Source organism: Dendrobates tinctorius, unplaced genomic scaffold (genome assembly GCF_039654945.1).
Source record: "Dendrobates tinctorius isolate UK_male_01 unplaced genomic scaffold, ASM3965494v1 ptg000126l, whole genome shotgun sequence".
Classification (NCBI taxonomy): Eukaryota; Metazoa; Chordata; class Amphibia; order Anura; family Dendrobatidae; genus Dendrobates; species Dendrobates tinctorius.
In genome coordinates, this window is record NW_027361794.1 from 24,173,617 (window position 1) to 24,186,331 (window position 12,715).

General features: G+C 43.7%; 1 long non-coding RNA gene across 1 annotated transcript; it reads right to left on the minus strand.

The window, feature by feature from the left end:
* Positions 1-10,503: 10,503 nt before the first annotated feature.
* LOC141047105 (uncharacterized) lies at positions 10,504-12,115 on the minus strand. The gene is made up of 3 exons (XR_012219752.1): positions 11,774-12,115; positions 11,195-11,309; positions 10,504-10,587 (listed from the first exon to the last, which is right to left on the minus strand). It is a non-coding gene; the product is annotated as an uncharacterized lncRNA (long non-coding RNA).
* Positions 12,116-12,715: the final 600 nt, after the last annotated feature.

Here is a 12,715-nt window from a genome sequence, read left to right on the forward strand (position 1 = left end):
TCACCCTGTATATGCCACGCACAACCTCCATATGCCAGCTCCCCCTGTATATGCCACGCACAACCTCCATATGCCAGCTCCCCCTGTATATGCCACGCACAACCTCCATATGCCAGCTCCCCCTGTATATGCCACACACAACCTCCATATGCCAGCTCACCTCGTATATGCCACACACAACCTCCATATGCCAGCTCACCCTGTATATGCCACGCACAACCTCCATATGCCAGCTCCCCCTGTATATGCCACGCACAACCTCCATATGCCAGCTCCCCCTGTATATGATACGCATAACCTCCATATGCCAGCTCCCCCTGTATATGCCACGCACAACCTCCATATGCCGGCTCACCCCTGTATATGCCACGCACAACCTCCATATGCCAGATCACCCCTGTATATGCCATGCACAACCTCCATATGCCAGCTCCCCCTGTATATGCCACGCACAACCTCCATATGCCAGATCACCCCTGTATATGCCATGCACAACCTCTATATGCCAGCTCACCCTGTATGTGCCATGCACAACCTCCATATGCCAGCTCCCCCTGTATATGATACGCATAACCTCCATATGCCAGATCACCCCTGTATATGCCATGCACAACCTCCATATGCCAGCTCCCCCTGTATATGCCACGCACAACCTCCATATGCCAGCTCCCCCTGTATATGCCACGCACATCCTCCATATGCCAGCTCCCCCTGTATATGCCACGCACAACCTCCATATGCCAGCTCACCCCTGTATATGCCACGCACAACCTCCATATGCCAGCTCACCCCTGCATATGCCACGCACAACCTCCATATGTCAGCTCACCTCTGTATATGCCACGCACAACCTCCATATGCCAGCTCACCCCTGTATATGCCACGCACAACCTCCATATGCCAGCTCACCCCTGTATATGCCACGCACAACCTCCATATGCCAGCTCACCCCGTATATGCCACACACAACCTCCATATTCCAGCTCCCCCTGTATATGCCATGCACAACCTCCATAAGCAAGCTCACCCCTGTATATGCCATACACAACCTCCATATGCCAGCTCACCCCTGTATATGCCACGCACAACCTCCATATGCCAGCTCACCCCTGTATAAATCCAAATCATTGCTGACGGCACCATCGACGTAGCCAGTTGTTCACCTGCAGAATCTTATTCCACCTCCTTGTTCCATGGCCATCCACTGGGAGGATGGAAGAGAAGACCACCTGCGCTCCCAGTTCTTTCACTTTCTTGCCTAAGTCTTCAAAGTCTCTGCAGATGGTTTCCAGGTCGTTTCTTGCGGTGTCATTTGTCCCCACATGTAGTAGCAGGAATGGGTAGTCATCTGTAGGTCTGAAGAGTTCTGATATCCTGTCAGACACATCTTTAATTCTTGCACCTGGAAGACAACACATTTCTCTTGAAGTTATATCTGGTCTGCAGATAGCGGCCTCTGTTCCTCTCAACAGGGAATCCCCCATGACCACCACTCTCCGTTTCTTCTTCACAACATTTTTCTTTCTCCATCCAGGAGGACTCTGAAGGCGTACAAGGTTGCTGTTTGTTGGCAAATTCTTATCCTGATGTATTTCTTCCTCGTTTTCCTGCATCTTCTGCTTAGGAAAACAATAGCCAAAATCCCACTAGCTGTTGACATAAGCCTAAATTAGATTATGGTCCAGGTACATCACAAGACATTGCAAAGTATTGGGGGAAGGAGACATGGTTAATTTACAGCGAATACAACCAGAGAAAATTAAAATGACATATTATACAAAATACAGGACAGGACAAAACTACAAATCATGACAGTGAGTATGCTTAAACCTTCTTTCCTCCAGACGTAGAGCATGCCCCCTAGTCCCCGTCACAGGTCTAAGAGTAAAAAGATCAGTAGAAAGGTCTTTGTATTGTCCCTGCATATATTTATACATTGTAATAAGATCACCCCTAAGCCTATTTTCTATTATTCTTCGTCTGCTAAAAATAGTCATCTGGTTAATTAAGATACAATGTGGTAAAAAATAAAAAAAAAATATATAAGTTCAAATTACCCCCTTTTCGCCCCATTGAAACTAAAACAAAACGCCACATAGGTTTTTTTGGTCACTGCAACATTGCATTAAAATGCAAGAACGGATGATCAAAAGATCGTATCTGCACCAAAATGGTATAATTAAAAACGTCAGCTCGGCACACAAAAAATAAGCCTTCACCCAACCCAAGATCATGAAAAATGGGGATGCGACGGGTATCGGAAAATGGAGCAATTCTTTCATACTTTACCTAATTAAGATGAGTTATTTTTACTGATAAATATTTGTTTTGGGTCATTTATTTTCTGTTTGTATTTGGTTTATTCTATAAAACTCCCATATAATATTCTCACCTAGAATTTATCCTATAAAACTCCCATATAATATTCTCACCTTGAATTTATTCTATAAATCTCCCATATAATATTCTCACCTTGAATTTATTCTACAAAACGCCCATTGTTATAATTTTATACTAAAGTTCTATGAAGCCCGATGATGTGGGTCAGAAATGAAGACAAACACGGTATATCACAGTTCAAGATGTAAATATCTATTGATAGAGATATGAACTTCCGGATAACAGATGCAAACTGCAATGTTACAGATAAGCAGGCAATAAGACAGTCTTTAGAGTAGGCAGATATAGTAGTACAGACCGAGGGTGTGAGTATGAGTCCAGCAATGCAGGCTCCAGGGCCCTGGGCCTGGAAGGCTCCTAATGGAGGGCAGACCGTAGCCGAGGTGGGTGCAGAGCCGGAGTAAAGCAACAGAGTCCTTTCGTGGTACATAGATCAAAGCGGGTGGGGTATCCCGAAGATTAGAAGAAGCAAGCAGGTTGCAGGTCCTTCCAGCTTGGCAGCAAGGTACAAGATACACAAGCAAGGCATAGTGTGCAGAGTTCCCTTATATATACAGCAGACAGGAAAACAAGGAGTATCAGACAGGAAACAAGATGGCCCCGGTGAAGCCAGCAACTCCATTTTGGTTAAGGGCAGAATCCAACCGAACTAAGGGCAAGAGCAGACACAACAAGTGCACAGTCCCAGTCCTTACATTACTCGCCTCTTTAAAGATGTCCTGTGGATGATCTTATATCTGGTTTATTGGGGTATCTGCTGTGGAACTGTCTGATCAGACGAGAAGCGTGAATATTCTCCAGAGGTTCCCAGGAATTCTCTTCAGACGAATACCCTTGCCATTTTACCAGATACTGGAGTCGTCCCCTATGAATCCATGAATCGATGATCCTCTCCACGATGAATTCCTCCTGCCCGTCAACGAGAATTCGATCAGGAGGAGCAGATGTGCGCCCGGAGAAAGGATTTGCCACTACCGGTTTAAGCAGGGAAACGTGAAAGACGGGCTGTATCTTTAAAGAACTAGGCAACTTGAGTCGACAGGCTACAGAACTCACTATCTTGCTGATTTTGTACGGACCAACATATTTCTGCCCCAGTTTAGATGTTGGGACCTTGAGTTTCAAGTTCTTTGTTGAAAGCCAAACCATGTATCCTACCTTGCATGTGGGTACTGGCTTGCGGAATCTGTCTGCTGCCTTTTTGTATCTCTCCTGTGCTGTGGCCAGCATCTGCTTCAGAACTTCCAGATTCTCCGGTAGAGATGAAATGCGGTCGGCTACTGCAGGCACAGACATGTCCATTGGAAGCCGAGGAAGAATACTGGGATGATATCCCTTATTAGCAAATAATGGAGACATTTTGGTGGATGCACTCTGATTTATTATAGGTGAATTCAGTCAACGGGATCAAACTCACCCAGTCATCTTTCAGGTGACACACATAGCAACGCAGATACTGCTCCAAGGTCTGGTTGGTCCGTTGCGTTTGGCCATTAGACTGCGGGTGGAAAGCAGATGACAAATTTACCTTGATGTCGAGAGCAGAACAAAAATTTTGCCAAAATTTAGAAGTAAATTGAACCCCTTGTCAGATATTACTTCATCCGGGACTATATGTAATCGAAAAATATTTTGTACAATGAGGTCCGCTGTCTGTTTGGCCATCGGTAACCTGGTACTCGGAATGAAATGAGTAGCTTTGGTTTGTCGGTCAACCACTACTAGAATCATGTTCTTTCCTTGGGATGTTGGCAACTCTACAATAAAATCCATTGAGATAGACCCCCAGGGATGAGAAGGAATAGGAAGAGGTTGCAATAGTGCAGTAGGTGAGGAGGGAGGGCCTTTTGATCTGGCACATACCGCACATGATGACATGTACAGTTGAACGTCTTTCCGGAAAGTCAGTCACCAAAAGAAACGAGACACAAACTCCTGAGTTTTCTGGATTCCTCTATGACCGTTGATCTTAGAGTAATGCATTAGTTTTAATACTCTTAATTTTATTGTTTCCGGGACATATAGAAGTTGTCTCTGAAACCAAAGGCCATTCTTCAAGGTTAAATTTACCTGAGTAGGTGGTTGAATCAGCAGTGAATCTGTGGCGTAGGCCTCCTTAATATCCTTTAATAGGTCTTGATTGTGCAGCACACTTGTGAAGTTTCGTTCTCACAGTATGGTCCTTGGAGGTGAAGCCAAGGTTACATCATCCGAATGAACCCTGGACAGAGCGTCGGCTTTCCCATTGTGAGAACCTGGGAACCTGGTCTATAGGAAATAATGAAATCAAACTGATTAAGAAATAGATTCCCCCGAGCTTGTGTGGGTTTTAGACACCTTGCCGACCTCATGAATTCAAGATTTCGGTGATCTGTGAGCACAACAGTCTGTTGAAATGCCCCCTGTAGCAGGTGCCTTCATTCTTTAAGTGCAGTTATAATAGCCAACAAATCTATATTCCCAACATCGTAATTTTTTTCAACAGGTGACAACTTTTGGGAGAGAAAAGCACAGGGGTGTAGAAGATCTTTCTCACCTGTTCTTTGCTAGAGTATGTCCCCTATAGCACAGTCTGAGGCATCCACTTCCACTATGAAGGCCCAATCTGAGTCCGGATACACGAGGATAGGGGCCGAAGTAAATTTAGCCTTCAATTTAGAGAATGCCAGTTGTGCCTGTGGTGACCAAACAAACGGCGTCTTCTTCTCTTGTATCCGGACCAGGGGAAGAGTCTTGAGGAGATCATTTGCATATTCCCAGTGCTTTCTGGGATAAGTGAAGAGTCTCCGCGAGCTCAACGATCACTGGGTTTTGGCCGTTGCAGCTGAAAAGAGGAAATCGGAAAACCAGGGGAAGAGTCTTGAGGAGATCATTTGCATATTTCCAGTGCTTTCTGGGATAAGTGAAGAGTCTCCGCGAGCTCAACGATCACTGGGTTTTGGCCGTTGCAGCTGAAAAGAGGAAATCGGAAAACCAGGGGAAGAGTCTTGAGGAGATCATTTGCATATTCCCAGTGCTTTCTGGGATAAGTGAAGAGTCTCCGCGAGCTCAACGATCACTGGGCTTTGGCCGTTGCAGCTGAAAAGAGGAAATCGGAAAACCACGCGCCTATCGGCGCGCAAATTTTGGCTCATCTTTCATCCTTTTTAAGAAATCTCAATATGGAAGAGGCCAGGAGCTGCATTTCTTGCTACATGTTCACAGACTTACCAGTGGAAAAGCCAAACTTCACATGCCACAAATGCAAGCTTGTGTCCCTGTTGGATGAAAAGTTGCAAAATCTCGAAGAGAGGTTAGCTACATTGAAGATCATTAAGGAAGGTGAAGAGTTCTTGGACAGAGCAGAATTATCTCTTCATGTTACAGAAAGAGAAGAAATTCGAAGTGCACCTGAAGAAACAGGGGAATGGAGACATGTGACCCAGAGAAGCAGGAGGATCAGGAGGCAGTCAGCACCCATACTGCTCAGGAACCAGTACCAGGCTCTCACGCAGGAAAACAATGAAGAAATACATCAGGATAAGACTTTGCCAACAAACAGCAACCTTGTACGCCTTCAGAGTCCTCCTGGATGGAGAAAGAAAAATGTTGTGAAGACGAAGCGGAGAGTGGTGGTCATGGGGGATTCCCTGTTGAGAGGAACAGAGGCCACTATCTGCAGACCGGATATAACTTCAAGAGAAACGTGCTGTCTTCCAGGTGCAAAAATTAAAGATGTGTCTGACAGGATATCAGGACTCTTCAGACCTACAGATGACTACCCATTCCTGCTACTATATGTGGGAACAAATGACACCGCAAGAAATGACCTGGAAACCATCTGCAGAGACTTTGAAGACTTAGGCAAGAAAGTGAAAGAACTGGGAGCGCAGGTGGTCTTCTCTTCCATCCTCCCAGTGGATGGCCATGGAACAAGGAGGTGGAATAAGATTCTGCAGGTGAACAACTGGCTACGTCGATGGTGCCGTCAGCAACGATTTGGATTTCTGGATCACGGAGTGAACTACTTATACGATGGACTACTTGCTAGAGATGGGGTGCACCTTACGAAGACTGGAAAGCAGGTATTTGGAAGTCGCCTTGCTACACTTGTAAGGAGAGCTTTAAACTAGAACAACATGGGAAGGGAAGCAAAAGACCAGAAAAAGCCATACACCTGACAAATGCTATTGAGAACTCTGCTATCAGAAGTGGAAAGGAAGAACAAAGACAAAAGAATCTAATTAATAAAAATATTGGAGAAAGAGAAACCAATCACAAACTAAAATGTTTCTATACTAATGCACAAAGCATGGGCAACAAACAAGGAGAATTGGAACTACTAACACAGGAAAAGAAATATGATGTCATTGGAATCACTGAAACTTGGTGGGACAATACACATGATTGGAATACAAGACTAGAAGGATACAACTTATTTGCAAGAAACAGACTTGATAAACGAGGAGGAGGTGTCGCATTGTATGTTAGAAACGCGTATATCTGCACAGAGATTGAAGCTTCAGAGACTGGGAGTTCTGTAGAAACTGTTTGGGTAAGAATACAAGGACAGAACAATGGAAAGGACACCATTGTAGGCATTTACTACAGGCCGCCTGTGCAAGCTGAAGATATGGATGAACTCTTTATGCATCAAATGGCCAAGTTCTCCAAAAAATATGACATAGTTGTCATGGAAGATTTCAACTATCCAGACATTTGTTGGGAATCTCTCTCAGGCAAAACTAACAGGTCAAGGAAATTCTTATCCTCTCTTGCTGACAACTTTATCTTCCAAAAGGTAGGGGAGAAAACAAGGGGAACTGCTACCTTGGATCTAATCCTTATAAACAGGGAGGAAATGGTTGAGGAGGTAAAAGTGGCTGGGACCCTAGGAGGTAGCGACCATGCTATTTTAGAATTTTGGATAACTAGAGGAGGAAGACCTCTGAAGACTCAGACTTCAAGATTAGATTTCAGAAAGGCAGATTTTAAGGGATTCAGAAAGAGAATTGGAGGGATCCAATGGCTGGATATCCTTAAAGACAAAAATGTCCAGGAAGGATGGGAAATCTTGAAAAATGAAATTCTCAAAGCACAGTTGTTAACAATTCCGAAAAGAGGGAAGAATAGGAAGCATTTAAAGAAACCAGGATGGATGAACACAGAACTTAAGCACATGCTAAAAAGGAAGAAAAAAATGTTTATAAAATGGAAAGAGGGAGGCATATCTAAAGAAGAATATAATGCTGTCTGCAGAACTTGCAGGGCACAAATCAAATTATCTAAAGCTGAAAATGAATTGAGGCTTGCAAGAGATGTCAAAAGCAATAATAAAGGATTTTGGGGATATGTCAAAAGTAAAAGAAAAGTCAAAGATGCTATAGGATTTTTACAGGATGAAAATGATGAAATGGTAAGACAGGATGTTGAGAAGGCTGAACTTTTAACTTCCTATTTTGCATCTGTTTTCTCTCAGAAAGGAAATGTAACATCAACTGTTCTTCACTGTCCTATTAAGGGAATAGAAGAATCCAGGATATCTATAAACAGAAAGATAGTGAGGAAACACTTAGCTAACCTAAATGAATTCAAGTCTCCAGGTCCAGATGAATTACACCCCAGAGTACTGAAGGAGATAGCAGAAGAAATTTTTGAACCCCTCTCCATAATCTTTGAAAATTCTTGGAGAACAGGAGAAGTGCCAGAAGACCGGAGAAGAGCAAATGTTGTTCCTATCTTCAAAAAGGGGAAGCAGGTGGACCCAGGCAACTATAGGCCGGTGAGTCTGACTTCTATACCAGGAAAGATCTTTGAACAAATTATTAAACAACATGTATGTCAGTACCTGGATAAGAATGGAGTGATTAAGCAGAGTCAACATGGGTTTGTTACTAATAAGTCATGTCAGACTAACTTAATTTCCTTCTATGACGGAATCACTGATTGGGTGGATCAAGGAAATGCTGTAGATATAGTATATCTTGACTTCAGCAAAGCATTTGACAAAGTCTCTCATACAATCCTTATTGAAAAAATGATTAAGTATGGAATGGACAAGGCAACTGCTAGGTGGATTCATAACTGGCTTAGTGATCGGACCCAAAGAGTGGTCGTAAATGGCTGCACATCCAGTTGGAAGAATGTCTCAAGTGGGGTACCACAGGGCTCTGTCCTGGGCCCTGTATTGTTCAACATCTTTATCAACGATTTAGATGAAGGAATTGAGGGTAAACTGATTAAATTTGCTGATGACACAAAGCTAGGAGGGATAGCTAATACTAGAGAAGAGAGAGAGAGGATTCAAAAAGATATAAATAAACTGGAGAAGTGGGCAGCAACTAACAAAATGGTTTTTAACAGGGAGAAATGCAAAGTTCTACATCTGGGCAATAAAAATGAAAAAAGCATATACAGAATGGGAGGAATAGGGCTAAGTGACAGCACATGTGAAAAAGACTTGGGTATACTAATAGATCACAGACTGAATATGAGTCAACAGTGTGATGCAGCAGCAAAAAAGGCAAATTCAATTCTAGGATGTATTAACAGAAGCATACAGTCTAGATCACGTGAAGTCATTATTTCCCTCTACTCCTCTTTGGTCAGACCTCATCTGGAATATTGTGTCCAGTTTTGGGCACCTGTTGTGAGTTCATTTTCCCCTTCATTACTGAGGCCCGAGGAACTCCCTCTTCTGGTAAAGAAAGGTAGTGAGCCTGATTATCAAACACCTGAGGCTGATGATGACTGGCTGAGTGGAGTTACTGACTGGATATAAGGCTGCCGACGCCCTTCTGCCCTGCGGTTGATTTCTCTGTGGGATCCTTGGAGACCAGTCTGAATTCCTGCTCCTCTAAAGCTAAGTTTGCTGCTCGGCCTTTTGCTTTGGTGCTTTGACTTTGTTTTGCTTTGTTTTTCTGGATTTCTGCCATTCCCTGCTGGGGTGTGCTGAATTCATTTAGCTCTGTCTTCTGAAAATACCTGAGTGCTGATTTAGTTTTGAAGCCTAGCTGCTTCAGGGCCTTTTTCATATCAGCTTGTTGGTTTATGTCTTTGATAGGGTTTTGGCAGATTGCAGACAGCAGCCTTCCTGTCCTTTCCTATCTAGGTAGTTTTGGGCCCCGTCTTTGCTCAGTCTATCTTTCTGTCTGTGTTAGTATTTTCAACTTGCGTCACCGTCATTATATGTTGGGGGCTGCCTATTGCTTTGGGGTCTGCTCTGGGGCAGTTTAGATTTCCCCATTCTTTCTTTAGGCCTATGTAATTCTCCGGCTGTGATCGAGGGGTCTAGGGCATCGTAGGAACCCCCCACGGCTACTGCTAGTTGTATTGATAGGTTCAGGGGTCTGCAATCTGATAGTTGCCAACTTCTCTGGTTTTCTGGACTTAGCTTGTATTTCTGCTTTTGTCTCCTACGGTGACTCATTCATAACAGGCACCACATTTTAAAAAAGACATCAACAAACTGGAGCAAGTTCAGAAAAGAGCGACCAGAATGGTGACCGGTCTGCAAACCCTGTCTTATGAGGAAAGGTTGCAGGATTTGGGAATGTTTAGTTTGCAAAAGAGAAGACTGAGAGGAGACTTAATAGCTGTCTACAAATATCTCAAGGGCTGTCACATTGTAGAAGGATCAACTTTATTCTCATTTGCACAAGGAAAGACTAGAAGCAATGGGATGAAACTGAATGGGAGGAGACACAGATTAGATATTAGAAAAAACTTTTTGACGGCTAGAGTGATCAATGAGTGGAACAGGCTGCCACGCGAAGTGGTGAGTTCTCCTTCAATGGAAGTCTTCAAACAGAGGCTGGACAGACACCTGACTGGGATGATTTAGTGAATCCTGCTTTGAGCAGGGGGTTGGACCAGATGGCCCAGGAGGTCCCTTCCAACTCTACGATTCTATGATTCTGGGTCAATTGAGTAATGGGTGCGATGATGTCTGAAAAGGTTTTAATGAACTGCCTGTAAAAATTGGCGAATCCAATGAATCGTTGAACCTCCTTCACAGACCTGGGAATTGGCCATTCTTAAATGGCTTGCGTCTTGCTCGCATCCATGCTGAGACCCTGAGAAATAACATACCCCAAAAATTGCATTTCCGTTTTGTGAAACTCACATTTCTCCAGTTTGATGTATAACTGATTTTGCCGTAAACGATCCAGAACCATTCTCACGTGCTGCTGGTGCTCTTCTATATTGCTGGAAAAAATCAAAATGTCATCCAGATAAATCACAACAAAAATATTGAGTATATCCCTAAAAATATCCTTTGCCAGATGTTGGAATGTAGCTGGTGCATTGCGCAGGCCAAAAGACATAACAAGATACTCATAATGTCCATATCATGACCAAAAGGCTGTTTCCCACTCATTCCCGAGACGAATCCATACTAAATTGTAAGCACCACGGAGATCTAATTTTGTGAAGATCTTGGCGTGTCGCACCCTCTCGAGTATTTCAGGAATTAGCGGAAGCGGATAAGAGTTCCTGATCGTAACTTTGTTAAGTTCACGGTAATCGATACATGGTCGAAGAGAACCGTCCTTCTTTTTGACAAAGAAGACTGGAGCACCTGCTGGGGAGGAAGATGGTTGTATAAATCCCTTCGCTAAATTTTCGTCAATATACTCTTTGAGAGCTTTCAATTCTGGCCCAGACAAGGGATAAATATTCCCAAATGAAATCACAGCACCGGGAAGTAGTTCCACAGGGCAATCGCATGGCCGATGTGGTGGCAATTTGTCTGCTTTCTTTTTATCGCGTACATCCGCAAAATCTTGATATTCAATTAGTAATTCTAACTCACCTGTGATGGCTGACCTCAGAAGTTAATTCTCCAGATGGTGTCTGTTTACTTGGAAACTGCAATTCTTTCATCCTCCAATCGATAGTTGGATTTTGCTGTTGTAACCATGGTAACCCTAGAATTATAGGAAAGTGAGGGGAGGAAATTAGCAAAAATGATATTTTTTCAGAATGACCCTCCCCCATACGAATCTTCAGAGGTGTTGTTTGAAAGTCTATTGGTCCGGACACCAACGGGGACCCATCCATGGTTTCCATTAACACCGGTGAACGTCTCTTCTGCGAGTGTATACCATGTTTTTTAGCGAATGCAATGTCCATGCAATTGCCGCTAGCCCCAGAATCAATCATGGCCTTACTAGTAATCCAACAAGATTGCACCCAGATCTCAATGGGAATAGTATAAAGTGTGTCCTTTCTGACCTCACCGTAGCAGTACTTATTGGAAATACTACCCCACCCACAGGTGATGATGCTTCTGAACAAGAATCAGAGAAATCTGGGGTCTCGTCCAGCATCATTTCTCTGCAAGTATTTGACTGAGAGCAAACAGAAGATCGGAAAAGTCACATTCGATTACCGCAGCTGCGGACTTGCGATTTTTTTCCGGGACAGACCGAGATGTAGTGACCCGATCTTCTGCAGTAGAAACACAAATTTTCTCTGAAGCGATGTTCCTTGCGTGCGTCGATGTTACTCCTCCGAACCGCATCACTCATAGGTTCAGACTAAGCCGGAGAAGACGGCTTGTTTTAGGTTTCCCTGGAGGAAGATGGGAGGAATATGGGGTTATTATGATTGGCCTCCGCCCACCTCTCTTGCCGACGCTCCGTGAGACAAATATCTATCCGGATACAATGATTTATAAAGTCAGTTAAATTAGGAGGTGATTCACCCCGAGCCAGTTCATCTTTAAGGGTATGTGCACATATAGTTTTTTGTCTCTGCGGATTTTGTAGAGAAAAATCGCAGGAATTCCGCAGGACAAAGTGCTGCAGTTTTTCTGCGGTATATCTGCGGTTTATCTGCGGTTTTACACCTCATAATGGATGAGGTGTAAAACTGCAGCGTTTCTGCACCAAACAATTGACATGCTGCGTTTTGAAAACTGCAGCAAAACCGCGCGGAAAAAAACGCAGCATGTGCACAGCTTTTTTTTATTTCCACAGGAAATAAAGGTACTGTACAATGCAGCAGAATCTGCTGCATTTCTGCAGAGCCAAAAACGCTGCGGAAACGCAGCAGAAACCGCAAAGTGTGCACATACCCTAATAGTAGCAGACAAACCCCTCCTGAACACTGCATATTTTGCTGAGTCACACCATGTAGTGTCCAGCACCCACCTCCGAAATTCCATAGCATATTCCACCACAGGACGCTTTCCTTGACGAAGTGTTAATAATGCAGCTTCTGCCGTGACATTACGGTTGGGATCATCGAACATCTGACACATGGCAGCAATAAAGTCATTTAGAGAATTCAAACATGCATCATTGGTTTCAATCAGCGGATTTGCCCAGGC